This window comes from Bombina bombina, chromosome 3 (genome assembly GCF_027579735.1).
Source record: "Bombina bombina isolate aBomBom1 chromosome 3, aBomBom1.pri, whole genome shotgun sequence".
NCBI lineage: Eukaryota > Metazoa > Chordata > Amphibia > Anura > Bombinatoridae > Bombina > Bombina bombina.
In genome coordinates this window covers 473,645,982-473,663,106 of record NC_069501.1, presented here as the reverse complement: position 1 = coordinate 473,663,106, position 17,125 = coordinate 473,645,982, and the positions used below count along the sequence as shown (strand labels likewise).

At 39.4% G+C, this 17,125-nt stretch overlaps 1 long non-coding RNA gene across 2 annotated transcripts in view; it reads right to left on the bottom strand.

Annotated features, from left to right (window-relative positions):
• LOC128653466 (uncharacterized) overlaps nt 1-11,568 on the bottom strand; it is an 87,418-nt gene extending 75,850 nt beyond the window's left edge. Inside the window, exons 1-2 of one of the 2 annotated variants that reach the window (XR_008401355.1) lie at nt 11,507-11,568; nt 11,253-11,300 (exon numbers count right to left, since the gene is read on the bottom strand). This is a non-coding gene — a long non-coding RNA (uncharacterized LOC128653466). The remainder of the gene's footprint in view (nt 1-11,252; nt 11,301-11,506) is intronic. The other variant, XR_008401356.1, reaches the window with a different exon arrangement.
• Between the last annotated feature and the right edge of the window lie 5,557 nt (nt 11,569-17,125).

The following is a 17,125-nucleotide window of genomic DNA, read 5'->3' as shown; positions in this document are numbered from 1 at the left end:
CCCCTCTTCTTCTTCTCTTCTAGCAGGCACCCACGTGACATCCACCGACACATCATCATCAACTGCTTCACTTGTATCTGAAACATCAAGGAAGTAAGCAGCAGCGGGTACATCATCATCATCATCATCATCACACCGTACCTCCATGTCGGTAATGCTGCCTGACTGAGACTGATCACTATTATCTACACCCTCTGTCAATGATGGTTGCGCATCACTCATTTCTTCCAAATGATGTGTCAATAACTCCTGTGACAGATCAAGTGAAGCGGCTGTGGTGCTAGTGTTGGTGGTGGCGACAGGCAGGGGAGTGGCACTGGTCACTTGAGACCTGCCCAAAGCAGAGCTGGACGTAGATGGTGCGTCAAGGTTAGGAGGACTAGCAGTGGAAGCTGAAGAAGATTGGGTGTCCTGTGTTAGCCATTCAACTAGGTCCTCCTCAGAACTTTTCGCGTCCCCCCTGGCACCCGGCGTCTGAACAATGTGCATATTTGTAGGGTCTAAAGGAATCACAGCACCACGACCACAACCACGGAACCTGCGTGGTGGCCTGCCTCTGCCTGTCATTTTTTTTAAAATGGACACTAACAATACTATTACACCAATTGAGTGGTGGCACTGTGAAAGTGGGCACAGTATACACTGTGAGACTGACAACAACAAAAAAGACAGATGTTTTAAAAATCACAAATTGTTAGTTTTTTAAAATATTACAAGTACTGTGACAACAAGTATGATTGTTTGGCACTAGTTGGCAAATGGGCCTGTCTGGCACACATGCTGGGAGAAAGGAAACTGCAATTCAATGGCACTAGGAGACTGAAGAATCACAGACAAAACAGTTATGATTAACAGAAATTCCAATCCTGTTACAATAAATATGATTGGTGGCACTAATTGGCTAGTTGGGACTGGCACACAGGCAGGAGGAAAATGCAATTCAAGGAGGGCACTAGTAGACTGCAGATTGACAGTCAAAACAGTGATGATTGACAAATTTTGCAATACTGTTAAAATAAATATGATTGCTGGCACTAATTGGATAGTTGGGCCTGGCACACAGGCTGGCAGGCAGTAGAAAAGTGCAATTCAATGGCACGAGCAAACTGAGGATTAAGATCAACAATCAAATTTTGTTTAATTTTAATTAGTAACTATACTGTGACAACAATTATGATTGGTGTAAATAGTTGGCAAGACGGCCTGGCACAAAAGGCTGGCAGGCAGGAGGTAGATGCAATTCAAGGACACTAGGAGACTGATTACTGACAGTCAAAACAGTGATGATTGACAATTTTTGCAATACTGTTAAAAGAAATATGATTGCTGGCAATAATTGGCTAGGTGGGCCTAGCACACAGCAGGCTGCAAGGCAGGAGGAAAGTGCTATTCAATGGCACCAGCAAACTGAGGATTCACAACAACTATTACCAAAAATTTTAATTTTTAATTATTAAGAATACTGTCACAACAAATATGATTGGTGTAAATATTTTTCAAGTAGGCCTGGCACACAGGCTTGGAAGGCAGTAGAAAAGTGCAATTCTAGGGCACGAGCAAACTGAGGATTAAGATCATCAACAATCAAGAATTTTTAAATTTTAATTAGTAACTATACTGTGACAAAAAATTATGATTGGTGTAAATAGTTGGCAAGACGGCCTGGCACAAAAGGCTGGCAGGCAGGAGGTAGATGCAATTCAAGGACACTAGGAGACTGATTACCGACAGTCAAAACAGTGATGATTGACAATTTTTGCAATACTGTTAAAAGAAATATGATTGCTGGCAACAAATGGCTAGGTGGGCCTGGCTCACAGCAATCTGCAAGGCAGGAGGAAAGTGCTATTCAATGGCACCAGCAAACTGAGGATTCACAACAACTATTACCAAAAATTTTAATTTTTAAATATTAAGAATACTGTCACAACAAATATGATTGGTGTAAATATTTTTCAAGTAGGCCTGGCACACAGTCTAGCAAGGAAGTAAAAAAAGTGCAATTCTAGGGCACGAGCAAACTGAGGATTAAGATCATCAACAATCAAGAATTTTTTAATTTTAATTAGTAACTATACTGTGACAACAATTATGATTGGTGTAAATAGTTGGCAAGATGGCCTGGCACAAAAGGCTGGCAGGCAGGAGGTAAATGCAATTCAAGGACACTAGGAGACTGATTACTGACAGTCAAAACAGTGATGATTGACAATTTTTGCAATACTGTTAAAAGAAATATGATTGCTGGCAATAATTGGCTAGGTGGGCCGGGCACACAGCAGGCTGCAAGGCAGGAGGAAAGTGCTATTCAATGGCACCAGCAAACTGAGGATTCACAACAACTATTACCAAAAATTTGTATTTTTAATTATTAAGAATACTGTGACAACAAATATGATTGGTGTAAATATTTTTCAAGTAGGCCTGGCACACAGGCTTGGAAGGCTGTAGAAAAGTGCAATTCTAGGGCACAAGCAAACTGAGGATTAAGATCAACAATCAAGAATTTTAAAATTTTAATTAGTAACTGTACTGTGACAACAATTATGATTGGTGTAAATAGTTGGCAAGATGGCCTGGCACAAAAGGCTGGCAGGCAGGAGGTAAATGCAATTCAAGGACACTAGGAGACTGATTACTGACAGTCAAAACAGTGATGATTGGCAATTTTTGCAATACTGTTAAAAGAAATATGATTGCTGGCAGCAATTGGCTAGGTGGGCCTGGCTCACAGCAGGCTGCAAGGCAGGAGGAAAGTGCTATTCAATGGCACCAGCAAACTGAGGATTCACAACAACTATTACCAACATTTTTAATGTTTAATTATTAAGAATACTGTCACAACAAATATGATTGCTGTAAATATTTTTCAAGTAGGCCTGGCACACAGGCTTGGAAGGCAGTAGAAAAGTGCAATTCTAGGGCACGAGCAAACTGAGGATTAAGATCATCAACAATCAAGAATTTTTAGATTTTAATTAGTAACTATACTGTGACAAAAATTATGATTGGTGTAAATAGTTGGCAAGACGGCCTGGCACAAAAGGCTGGCAGGCAGGCAGGAGGTAGATGCAATTCAAGGACACTAGGAGACAGATTACTGACAGTCAAAACAGTGATGATTGACAATTTTTGCAATAATGTTAAAAGAAATATGATTGCTGGCAACAAATGGCTAGGTGGGCCTGGCTCACAGCAGGCTGCAAGGCAGGAGGAAAGTGCTATTCAATGGCACCAGCAAACTGAGGATTCACAACAACTATTACCAAAAATTTTAATTTTTAATTATTAAGAATACTGTCACAACAAATATGATTGGTGTAAATATTTTTCAAGTAGGCCTGGCACACAGTCTTGCAAGGAAGTAAAAAAGTGCAATTCTAGGGCACGAGCAAACTGAGGATTAAGATCATCAACAATCAAGAATTTTTAATTTTAATTAGTAACTATACAGTGACAACAATTATGATTGGTGTAAATAGTTGGCAAGACGGCCTGGCACAAAAGGCTGGCAGGCAGGCAGGAGGTAAATGCAATTCAAGGACACTAGGAGACTGATTACTGACAGTCAAAACAGTGATGATTGACAATTTTTGCAATACTGTTAAAAGAAATATGATTGCTGGCAATAATTGGCTAGGTGGGCCGGGCACACAGCAGGCTGCAAGGCAGGAGGAAAGTGCAATTCACTGGCACCAGCAAACTGAGGATTCACAACAACTATTAACAAAAATTTTAATTTTTAATTACTAAGAATACTGTCACAACAAATATGATTGGTGTAAATATTTTTCAAGTAGGCCTGGCACACAGGCTTGGAAGGCAGTAGAAAAGTGCAATTCTAGGGCACGAGCAAACTGAGGATTAAGATAATCAACAATCAAGATTTTTTTTAATTTTAACTAGTAACTATACTGTCACAAAAAATTATGATTGGTGTAAATAGTTGGCAAGACGGCCTGGCACAAAAGCCTGGCAGGCAGGAGGTAGATGCAATTCAAGGACACTAGGAGACTGATTACTGACAGTCAAAACAGTGATGATTGACAATTTTTGCAATACTGTTAAAAGAAATATGATTGATGGCAACAATTGGCTAGGTGGGCCTGGCTCACAGCAGGCTGCAAGGCAGGAGGAAAGTGCTATTCAATGGCACCAGCAAACTGAGGATTCGCAACAACTATTACCAAAAATTTTAATTTTTAATTATTAAGAATACTGTCACAACAAATATGATTGGTGTAAATATTTTTCAAGTAGGCCTGGCACACAGGCTTGGAAGGCAGTAGAAAAGTGCAATTCTAGGGCACAAGCAAACTGAGGATTAAGATCAACAATCAACATTTTTTTAATTTTAATTAGTAACTATACTGTCTGTGACAACAATTATGATTGGTGTAAATAGTTGGCTAGACGGCCTGGCACAAAAGGCTGGCAGTGGCAGGCAGGAGGTAAATGCAATTCAATGGCACTAGGAGACTGAATATTTGCAGTCCAAAAAATTATGATTTTTATTTTTTTTATATACTGTTACAAGAATTGTGATTGGTGCCACTAATTGGCTAGTTGGGCCTGGCACACAGGCTGGCAGATATGAGTCGTGGATGGTAGGTAGGGCAGCAATTTAACACAGTATGCTGTGTAAGTGACAAAAACACAAGCCTGATAGAAAATTAAGTTAGATTACACTAGCAAAATATTTTAAAATTTTAGATTTTAATATTAAAATTATGTTAAGAAGTGCAATGTACATATGACTCTATGAGTGGTCGCACTGGCTGGCTGCTACGTAGGGCAGCAATTAACAACAGTATGCTGTGTAAGTCAGATAGACAGTTAGACACAGGCCTGATAGAAAATAAAATTAGATTACACTAGCATAATGATTTAAAGACTTTTTTTGGGGAATTTAAAGAAAAAGGTTAAGCACATACATATGAGTCGTGGCTGATAGCCCTGGAAGGGCAGCTATTAAAAACAGTAGGCTCTGTAAGTCAGATACACACACGCCTGATACAAAATACTATTAGATTACACTAGAAAAAGGATTGAAATTATTTTTTGGGGGGGGGGGGATTAAAAAAAGGTTAAACACATATGAGTCGTGGCTCATAGACTAGGGAGGGCAGTAAGTAAACAAAGTAGGCTCTGTATGTCAGCAAAACACACAGGCCGGATAGAAATTTATATTAGATTACACTAGCAAACAAATTTAAACTTTTTTTTTTTTTATATATATTAAAATTAAGGTGAAGAAGAATAGATATGAGTGCTGGGTGGCTGCCTGGCACAGACCAATTAACCAAAAGACTGAAAAAAAATGAGGTATATTAATGCTGAGTGAGCCTGACAGACACAGGCCTGATAGTAAATGTAATTAGATGACACTAGCAAAATATTTTTTTTTTTTTTTTTAAATTAAAAATAATGTTATAAATGGATATTAACACTGGTGGCTGCTGGCTGGCACAGAGCAATGAACCAGAGTATATGCTGTGTGACACTGGCCTGATAGAAAATGAAAAAAAATTACACTAGAAAAATAATTAAATTTTTTGGTTAGTTAAATTTAAACTAATGTTGTTAGGGAGATATTAGTGGTGGCAGTAGTCACAGCATATGCTGTGAGCCTTAAACACACAGCCTGAAAGCCAGGCAAATGCTAATAAAAAAAACGGGAAAAAAAAAAATGGCACGAAATATAGCCCTAAAAAGGGCTTTTTGGGGTGCTGTGCTTGCAGCAGAGATGAGTGGAGTCCTTCTGGACTGTAAATACACTAGCCTAGCTATGTTTTTCCTATTAATGTCAGGAGCAAAAACACAACACGTCCTCTCATTAAGAAAGCAAGGTCGTTATGAGTCTAAAATGACGGATTCCGAGTAGCTGAGAGGGTCTGTGAGGGAGTGTCTGATGTTGATTGGCTCTAATGTGTCAGGCGGCTGTGACATAAAGGGTCAAAGTTTCCTCAATGATGACACATAGGGGCGGATCGAACATCGCCATGTGTTCGCCCACAAACGCGAACGCGAACAACCTATGTTCGCTGTGAACCGTTCGCGGGCGAACAGTTCGGGACATCACTACTCAGGGGGAATAGGTTATCGCAGGTGCAATATTTAAGTTCGGCTTTTTGCGCGCGTCAGGTTAGTGCTGAGGTGATAACTTTTTACTTTCAACTCGTGATATCAGAGAACATTTTTTTCCATGTGAAGAACAATGGAATGTAAAGTTTTTACAGTACAAACACAGTTAAACACATATAAAAATATTTTTTATTCAAGTTTAATATTTTATTATGTTTTAAGGTAGTTGAGTGGAAATGGCTCAAAAGTGTATATACTGTATATATATATATGTGTGTGTGTGTGTGCATGTGTATATACAAGTTAATATATGTGTTTATGTGTACAGTATATATATATATATGCGGTTAACAGGGAGGAGAACTGCACCCCTGAGATAGAACAAAAGCTAGAATAACTTCCATGCCTGTTCATTTATATTGCAACTCAGGGTGCTCGTTCTTTTAGCACACTATGCCCCTTCACAGAGAAAAAATATCCTGTAGCATATCAGTCTGATCCTGCCCAATGACAGTCCAGCGCCGAAATACCAGGTAATTCTTCTCTGAACAAGGGAAGCAACAACCCCAGACGATCGTTTCGGCCTTCTGTGGGCCTCGTCAGTGAGGTGCAGTTGTATCTCTCTAAGGGCATGTGTGCACGGGGTCCACGTCTGGATTACCCATTACCCTTAGGGAGACCCAAGGGTAATTTACATATGCGGTTAACAGGGAGGAGAACTGCACCCCTGAGATAGAACAAAAGCTAGAATAACTTCCATGCCTGTTCATTTATATTGCAACTCAGGGTGCTCGTTCTTTTAGCACACTATGCCCCTTCACAGAGAAAAAATATCCTGTAGCATATCAGTCTGATCCTGCCCAATGACAGTCCAGCGCCGAAATACCAGGCAATTCTTCTCTGAACAAGGGAAGCAACAACCCCAGACGATCGTTTCGGCCTTCTGTGGGCCTCGTCAGTGAGGTGCAGTTGTATCTCTCTAAGGGCATGTGTGCACGGGGTCCACGTCTGGATTACCCATTACCCTTAGGGAGACCCAAGGGTAATTTACATATGCGGTTAACAGGGAGGAGAACTGCACCCCTGAGATAGAACAAAAGCTAGAATAACTTCCATGCCTGTTCATTTATATTGCAACTCAGGGTGCTCGTTCTTTTAGCACACTATGCCCCTTCACAGAGAAAAAATATCCTGTAGCATATCAGTCTGATCCTGCCCAATGACAGTCCAGCGCCGAAATACCAGGCAATTCTTCTCTGAACAAGGGAAGCAACAACCCCAGACGATCGTTTCTGCCTTCTGTGGGCCTCGTCAGTGAGGTGCAGTTGTATCTCTCTAAGGGCATGTGTGCACGGGGTCCACGTCTGGATTACCCATTACCCTTAGGGAGACCCAAGGGTAATTTACATATGCGGTTAACAGGGAGGAGAACTGCACCCCTGAGATAGAACAAAAGCTAGAATAACTTCCATGCCTGTTCATTTATATTGCAACTCAGGGTGCTCGTTCTTTTAGCACACTATGCCCCTTCACAGAGAAAAAATATCCTGTAGCATATCAGTCTGATCCTGCCCAATGACAGTCCAGCGCCGAAATACCAGGCAATTCTTCTCTGAACAAGGGAAGCAACAACCCCAGACGATCGTTTCGGCCTTCTGTGGGCCTCGTCAGTGAGGTGCAGTTGTATCTCTCTAAGGGCATGTGTGCACGGGGTCCACGTCTGGATTACCCATTACCTTTAGGGAGACCCAAGGGTAATTTACATATGCGGTTAACAGGGAGGAGAACTGCACCCCTGAGATAGAACAAAAGCTAGAATAACTTCCATGCCTGTTCATTTATATTGCAACTCAGGGTGCTCGTTCTTTTAGCACACTATGCCCCTTCACAGAGAAAAAATATCCTGTAGCATATCAGTCTGATCCTGACCAATGACAGTCCAGCGCCGAAATACCAGGCAATTCTTCTCTGAACAAGGGAAGCAACAACCCCAGACGATCGTTTCGTCCTTCTGTGGGCCTCGTCAGTGAGGTGCAGTTGTATCTCTCTAAGGGCATGTGTGCACGGGGTCCACGTCTGGATTACCCATTACCCTTAGGGAGACCCAAGGGTAATTTACATATGCGGTTAACAGGGAGGAGAACTGCACCCCTGAGATAGAACAAAAGCTAGAATAACTTCCATGCCTGTTCATTTATATTGCAACTCAGGGTGCTCGTTCTTTTAGCACACTATGCCCCTTCACAGAGAAAAAATATCCTGTAGCATATCAGTCTGATCCTGCCCAATGACAGTCCAGCGCCGAAATACCAGGCAATTCTTCTCTGAACAAGGGAAGCAACAACCCCAGACGATCGTTTCGGCCTTCTGTGGGCCTCGTCAGTGAGGTGCAGTTGTATCTCTCTAAGGGCATGTGTGCACGGGGTCCACGTCTGGATTACCCATTACCCTTAGGGAGACCCAAGGGTAATTTACATATGCGGTTAACAGGGAGGAGAACTGCACCCCTGAGATAGAACGAAAGCTAGAATAACTTCCATGCCTGTTCATTTATATTGCAACTCAGGGTGCTCGTTCTTTTAGCACACTATGCCCCTTCACAGAGAAAAAATATCCTGTAGCATATCAGTCTGATCCTGCCCAATGACAGTCCAGCGCCGAAATACCAGGCAATTCTTCTCTGAACAAGGGAAGCAACAACCCCAGACGATCGTTTCGGCCTTCTGTGGGCCTCGTCAGTGAGGTGCAGTTGTATCTCTCTAAGGGCATGTGTGCACGGGGTCCACGTCTGGATTACCCATTACCCTTAGGGAGACCCAAGGGTAATTTACATATGCGGTTAACAGGGAGGAGAACTGCATATATATATATATATATATATTCATGTATATTCATATATAAATACATACATGCACATGTATATACATATATATGTACATATATACTATACACCCATACACATATTTAAACATATATATAAACATATATATATATATATATATATATATATATATATATATATTTATATCGAAGACAGTGGTTGTAGAATAGCGCCAAAAAATGTCTCTTGATCTAAAAAATATGCTTTAAACTGGCTCTGACTGCTGCTAACAAAAGGGTTCTCACTTTCACTGTAGTGAGAACGTTTTTTTTTTTAAAAGACTGGACAGGTGGTTATTATTAGCGCTTCCAGAAGCAGATGTCAGCATATGCATCCACATATGAAGTTTGATGTGGAGAAATGATGTGGGAAAATATATATATAAGACCGGTTGTTAAGGACAAAACAGTTAAAGTCTATTGTCATATAAGATTGGAGGTCTATTACTGGATATATAATAAATAGGATTGTTTATCATATTCCAAAGGTGAGCGGATTATTACAGTTTTTATAGCTAATTCGAATACTATTCTAACATAAGAAATATATATTTCTTTTTCCCACATCATTTCTCCACATAAAACTTCATATGTGGTACATATGCTGAGTCTGACATCTGCTTCTGTAAGCGCTAATAATAACCACCTGTCCAGTCATATATATATATATCCATTATAGCCCTTTCCATTCAAATACCTTGTCATATACCATATACCTTTTAACCCTTACATAATTTTTTAAATTAATATTTATATAGCATGAGCGTGATATTTGTGCTCTACTCATAATACGAGCACAACCATTTGTGCGCTGGTATTAAAGATGAGGCGCAATGTGAAAGAGACCTCGCGTTCGCATTGCAGGGAAGCTTTGCACTCACAAGAGCGCGGTTCCATAGGCTTTAATGGGAGCCTTGTTCTCATGCCGTGAGAGACAGCAGAGAACCTAGTGCAGCGAAGAGGGTAAGTCGCACAGCGATGGGCAGCATATGTAAAATATATATGTATATAAGCATATATATTTACAGTGAACACACAGTCCCCAACTTTGTGCAGTTTTTATTTTCAAAATGAAAGATGCTACTTTTTTTCTTTTTTTTTTTTTAAAAGTCACCATTCAGTTTATTTTGAGGGCAATTGGGGGAAAATTTTAAAACTTACTAGAGATCTGAATTTGGGAGCTCATGGTAGCATTAATCAGCCACTTGTAATGGCTGGTTATTTATCATGTGCCCGCAAACGGGCGAATTTGCCCATTATCTTAAATTGATTAAGTAATCGATGATATCAAACTACAATGATTTTGCTATATATATATTTTGATTACTAATAATACATTTTTATCTACAAGAAACAGATTGCTATGACATAAGAAAACTAAGGCACATATACAGTATGCAGATTTTTAACTCATATTTAGATTTTCTTACTGTTGCACTGCGGCTAAACAATTACAATGTTAGTTTTGTTTTTCTTTTCTTTACTGTAGAGCATAATGGTAATGTAAAGGTCCAACTTGGATAGGTGACATATGACACTAATTGGAACTAAAGGACCTTGCCCAGATACTGAAAACAGCTCCAGATCCATAATCCATCTTGTTAGTGTTCTGGCATTCATCACACCGACATTCTTCCATCAGACTGCCAGTTAGGGAGGCATGATTCATCACTCCAGAGAGCATTTTTCTATTAGTCCAGAGTCCAGTGGCAGTGTGCTAAACATCACTCTGACACTTGGCATTGCGCAAATTGACATGAGGCTTGTGCACAGCTGCAGGGTCATGGAGACCCATTTCATAAAGCACCCGAGGCACAGTTCTTGTGCTGACATTTCTTCCACAGGCAGTTTGGAGCTTTGCAACAAGTGATGCAACAGGTTATAGACATTCTTTATGCTCTAAGCACCTCAGCACTTGTAGTTGGGCTATTGTTACTCCTTCTAGACATTTTCACATCACAATAATACCACTTACAGTTTAGTGGGGCAGATCTAGAAGGGTAGAAATGTAATGAATTGACTTGTAGCAAAGGGAATAAATCAACCCATTGTATTGTCAACTTTTGTCTATGGAGATTTCATAGCTATGTGCTGTATTTTATACACCTGTTAGAAACGGGTTTGCTTGAAACCCCTGAACTCAATAATTAGCAGGGGTGTCCACATATTGTTGGTCATATAGTTCATGAATGTGCACACACAGAGTATATGGGCTGTCAACCTCTCAATCAAACCTTACCTTTCCTCTTTCCCTATAACTTTTTCTGAACTTTTCAATGTCTTCTTACCTATTCTATTCCTGTTCCCCTTTCAGCCAGGATTCTTGAGGGTGTGATCTAACGCAACACAAAATGTAAATATGTTAGGCACAGCAATGCATTTGAGAAAATGATCAAATGCTAAGCATATGCATGTATATGCAGGCACGCACTTGTCTTAGATATTCATTTAAGTGTAAATAACTTAGTAACCACATAGTACAAACTATAAACATGAAGAAAAATAATGACATACAAAGGCACAAATGCAGACATATACATACCATATAAATACACACAAGCATGCTGACCTTTGCTAACATGCTGTGTACCCTTCTGTTCTGAGAGACCATCAAGTAAGGGAGATGACAAATTTATTGTGAGAGGGGAGGAGCTGATGTAATGATGTGACTTCTCACGCAGGGGCCTTTCTACAAAACATAGGTCAACTGGGGTAAAATAGAACTTGATTCTCCTGCAGACAGCAGTAAATTATCTGTATTGGAAAGATACCATTACATTACACTTCATTCCCAGAGAGTGGCTGTGTTAAACAAGGTTAATTATGAAGTTGTTATCAAGTCACTGATGTGCAACAAATAGGACGTTAAAGGAACACTAAAGTCAAAATTAAACTTTCATGATTTATATAGATCATGCGATTGTAAACAATTTTCAATTCACTTTCATTATAAAACTGTGTACAATCTTTGTATATGCACACTTTCTGAGGCACCAGCCCCTACTGAGCATGTGCAAGAACTCACAATATATATACATATATGCATTTTATGATTGGCTGATGGCTGTCATATGATGCAGGGGGATGGAAAATGTAACTAACTTTGTATTAGTAAATATCAGCAATTAAAACATCATTGCAAAGGATCTTCATACAAAATAAATATTTAAAATAATTTATAAACTATAATTTTGTTAGCAACATTTGCATTGTTTTTCTGTTCAGGAATATACGTCTTAAAAAGTTTTTAGATAACCTTATCTTATTTTTTTTTTTTTTTGTGGCCAATTAGGAAGATCTTAGGTTAATCAACAAAAAACTATATAAAATGTTGTCAATTCTCATGTGCTGGACCCCACAAATAGGGTTGCGATATTGCCAATTTAAGAGAGGAAACATGAAAAATACATGTCAGGGTTTGTGTAAAGAAACATTTGAATAATGTTCCATTATTAGAACCCTCAAAGTGTGTTTTTCATATGCTCCCCCCTTAAAGTGGCAATATGGCAAGCCTACCTATAAAGTTTATTCCAGTTTCTGTGTGGACAGGAGAAAAAAAAAAACAATGTTCTAAGTTAAATTAAAGAAAAACAATATTTACTGGGCACAAGTAACCATTTTCTATGGAATTTTATTATTGTCATTTTATTGAATTTTCTTGTTTAAAAGTAACAATGCACAAAGATAATACTGTTGAGACACTCAGACATTTGAACGTGAACTGTGTACAAAAACAGAACACAAGCACAATTAATTAGTGTTTGAAGTGTTGTGAGAACAAGAGCAGAGAAGGATAAATGTAGATATAATTTGTCATCTCAGAACATGTTTCTTACAGCCAAGCAATATAGAAAGGTATTCATAAGTATAGGAATTAATCATGGCAGATTGAGCCCAAAGTAGGAGGGGGAGGATTTCTGTCAACAAAGGTAAAGAAAAGAAAAGGGCCCCATAATATAAAGATCATTAGATCCCTGAGAAATGGCCTTTTTGTCTCGCCAGACTTGCAATCCCTGAGTTCGGGAATATTTTATAAAAAATGAAGTGACCCTCTCTGTCCTGACAAATGGCAATGTGCATTCCATAGGAAACAATAAGTAAAAGCTGTTTGAACAAAAATCCGCCCACATCACCAGTGAACTAGGATCTCAGTAGTGGGGAGGGTGTGTGTATTCAGAGCATGTTTGCACAACATATACTGTGCGTTCTCTTAAAAGTAACAATGGTTTCTGTGTAGTAACAGTTCACATAATAGAAATGTGTGTTCACTGTATATTCAGTAGATTTCTTACAATTAATAATGTCACCACTGAGAGGCTGGCGAGGAGGATATTCCTTTTAAATTAGAAACTCCCGCTAATGTTTACTCATTAAAATACAGGTTACACTCATGAAAATCCCATGGAGCGCCTATATATTCGCTATGTAAGCAAACACCATTGGTAATAAAGTAGCTACACTGTAACGATAGAACATGTTTGGTATAATAAAGTCGCAATATTACAAGTTACACCCATTTAGTACAGTGTGAACTTATAGCAACTGTATTAATACAATATTAAAAAAAAGATGTTAATTCCAAAAAACATGTTTTACATTTTGCAAAGCTGAAAAAAACACATTTTGATCAAATGAAAAAGCTGCAGCCACTGTCTACTTTGGCGTATTAATATACTTTACTAAATAGTTAAAAACACCTTTATTAAATGACGAAAATAATTTAACTACATATTATAGTATAATATATAGTATAATACATATACATAAGACACTGGGGCATATGTATCAAGCTCTGAATGGAAATCAACCCGATCGAGTACGATTGGGTTGATTGACACCCCCCTGCTGGAGGCCTATTGGCCGCGAGTCTGCAGAGGGCGGTGTTACACCAGCAGCTCTGGTGAGCTGCTGGCGCAATGCTGAATACGGCGAGCGTATTGCTCGCCGTATTCAGCGAGGTCTGTCGGACCTGATCCGCACTGTCAGATCAGGTCCGACAGACCTTGACAACTAGAGGCCACTGTGTACACATATACAATATACCCCCAATCCACCAGCTCCTATAGGTTTATAAATTATGTCATTATTTCACTGCATCACTGTATTGTAACAAAAGAGGTTAAGTTTTGATTGACACATGTAAATTGTATTGCCATTCAATACTGTGTAATAAAGGTATCATTTACATTACACCATCAATGCAGGGGGCGATGCTGCTTTTAAAATGTTACCAGTGTCAGAGAGGCAATGAGGCCCATTTATCAAGTTCCGGATAGAGCTTGTGGGCCTGTGTTTCTGGCGAGTCTTCAGACTCGCCAGAAACACCTGTTATGATGAAGCAGCAGTCTAAAGAACGCTGCTCCATAACCCTGTCCGTCTGCTCTGAGGCGGACAGACATCGCCACAATTCAACCCGATCGAGTACGATCAGGTTGATTGACACCCCCTGCTGGCGGCCGATTGGCCGCGAGTCTGCAGGGGGCGGCGTTGCAATGCTGAATACGGAGAGCGTATTGCTCTCCGCATTCAGCGATGCCTGTCGGACCTGATCCGCACTGTCGGATCAGATCCGACAGACATTTGATAAATAGGCCTCATTGCCTTCCACAGAGAAGTGTAGTAAAACATCTCTTGGCGAGACTGACTTCAAACACTGATTTCAACCCTTAATAACATTTCACAGCCAATATAGATAGCAAGATTGATCAAATTTTTAAAATATCGTTATCGTTATTTTGTTTTATTTATTTATTTTATATTTTTATGAACTTTTATTGATGATAATACAGAAAATGTTATTTGGTTCCAAACATTAAAGTACTCCAGAATCATACAATATTAATTTCTAATTGGTCTAATAAAGTCTCTCTCTGTGACTCATTGTAAGTCCTTGGCACAATGCATGGAGGTTCTGTGTGGTACCAGTACAGTAGGCCAGGCCCAATGCCTTTCTTTGGTGAAAGAATATGTATACAATAGTCGTTGGATAATAGGTTGTAATGACCTTCAGGAATGAAGGGTGAGTGAGTAGATAGCGCCTGATTTATAGGAGTAAGAGCAGCTACTGGAGAAGAGGGGAAGGCCAGTAGAAGGGAGGAACAATGATGAAAGAGAGGTAAATAGAGTGAATTAAGCAAAGCAGTTAAAGGGGGGAGGGAGGAGAAAGAAGAGGCAACTCCTCACCCCCGGTTCAACTCCACCTGTCTCCATCTCCTCAAAGAACTTTTTTTATGTCTTTTTAATAGAATTTCAAATTCTAAAACATGTCAAATTCATTAAAGGGATACTAAACACAATTTTTTTCTTTCATGGTTCAGATAGAGCATGCGATTTTAAGCAACTTTCTAATTTACTCATATTATCAATTTTTCTAAATTCTCTTGCTATCTTTATTTAAAAAGCAGCAATGTAAGGCTTAGGAGATGGCCCATATTAGGTTCAGAACCCTGGGTAGCGCTTTCTTATTGGTAACTACATTCAGCCAACCAATAACCAAGCGTAATCCAGGTTGTAAACCAACAATGAGATGGCTCCTATGCTTTAAATTCCTGCTTTTTAAATAAAGATAGCAAGAGAATGAAGAACAATTGATAATAGGAGTAAATTAGAAAGTTGCTTAAAATTGCATGCTCTATCTGAATCATTAAAGCAAAAAATTGGATTTAGTATCTCTTTAAGTCAAAAATATTCTTCTGAGAGCATAGTATTAGATATATATTCTAGCCATGTAACGATGGTAGAAACAGTGCAAAGCTTCCAATCACATGCTATCAAGGCTCTCCCTGAGTTGAGAATTAATTGGAGACAACTCTTTAAAGGGACATAATACTCATATGCTAAATCACTTGAAACTGATGCAGTATAACTGTATAAAGCTGACAGGAAAATATCACCTGAGCATCTCTATGTAAAAAAGGAAGATATTTTACCTCACAATCTCCTCAGCTCACCAGAGTAAGTTTTATGTAAAAAGTTATAATTCAGCTGCTGCCCAGCTGCAGGTAAAAAAAAAAAAAGAAGAAGAAATGAACAGCAGCCAATCAGCATAAGCAGTGCTGAGGTCATGAACTCTTTTACTGTGATCTCATGAGATTTGACTTAACTCTCATAAGATTTCATAGTAAACTTCCTTAAACTGTATAGGGAAATAAGATGAGTGTGCACAAAGCTCGCTCCTTTGCCTGTCCCGGGACAGACATACTGATTTGCTGCTTAGAAGTCATTTACAATGGGATGTGGCTACTGAGGAACTTTTGAGGTAAAATATATTTATTTTTTACATAGAGATGTTCAGGTGATATTTTCTTGTCAGCTTTTTACAGCTATGCTACATTACTTTCAAGTGTTCCAACATTTGGGTATCATGGCCCTTTAAATTGCTGGCACATCTTCTAGAGTTGCAATATAATCCCTTATCCTTTTACATCCTTCACCCTTCCTTTTTTCTTCTCTTTGTCAGACACCCTCTGCTGTTCACTTATCCTCCTTTCTCTTTAAACACACAGTTTACTTATTATCAAAGGCTTTCGCCAGACTTTGAGCCCCTACGGCCGTATTTAACAAGCAGCTGTCATCAGACCGCTGCTTCCCTAACCTTTTGCCCCCTCTTGTTTGGCAAAATTCAATCTCCCTGGTCTTTTCCGACCGGGGAGATTGACAGCTCTTGCCCGCGCGTGATTGGCTGTGCGCGGGCAGGTGGCGGGATTGCACACGAGCGCAAAATAGCACTCGTGTGCAATGCTGATTTCCTCCAGGAGAATACAGACCACTAGAGGTGAGCTGCCACGGACAGGGGCGCGTATATGCGCCCCTGTCCGCCTCAGCTTGATAAATCGCCCCCTTAGTCATCTATTGGGTGCAACAATTTGTCAATTTTGATTATCTTCATTGCTATTGGCTGATTACTTTTCAGAATAAATCTAAAATGTTTGTAATGCATACATACATGTTTACCCAATCATAATGGAGGAAAGCAATATGTTCTAGAAGTTTTGCTGTCATTACAAAGGCAGCCTATTTTGTACAGTTACGCTTAAAGGAACATAGAACACCTTGTTGTAATTATAAGATTTTTATGTGGCCAGTAACCAACCAGTAGGAATAGCCTTTGATCTTATCGGTTGAATTAAATTTAGTTTAGCGCTTAGTTTAGATTGGGGAC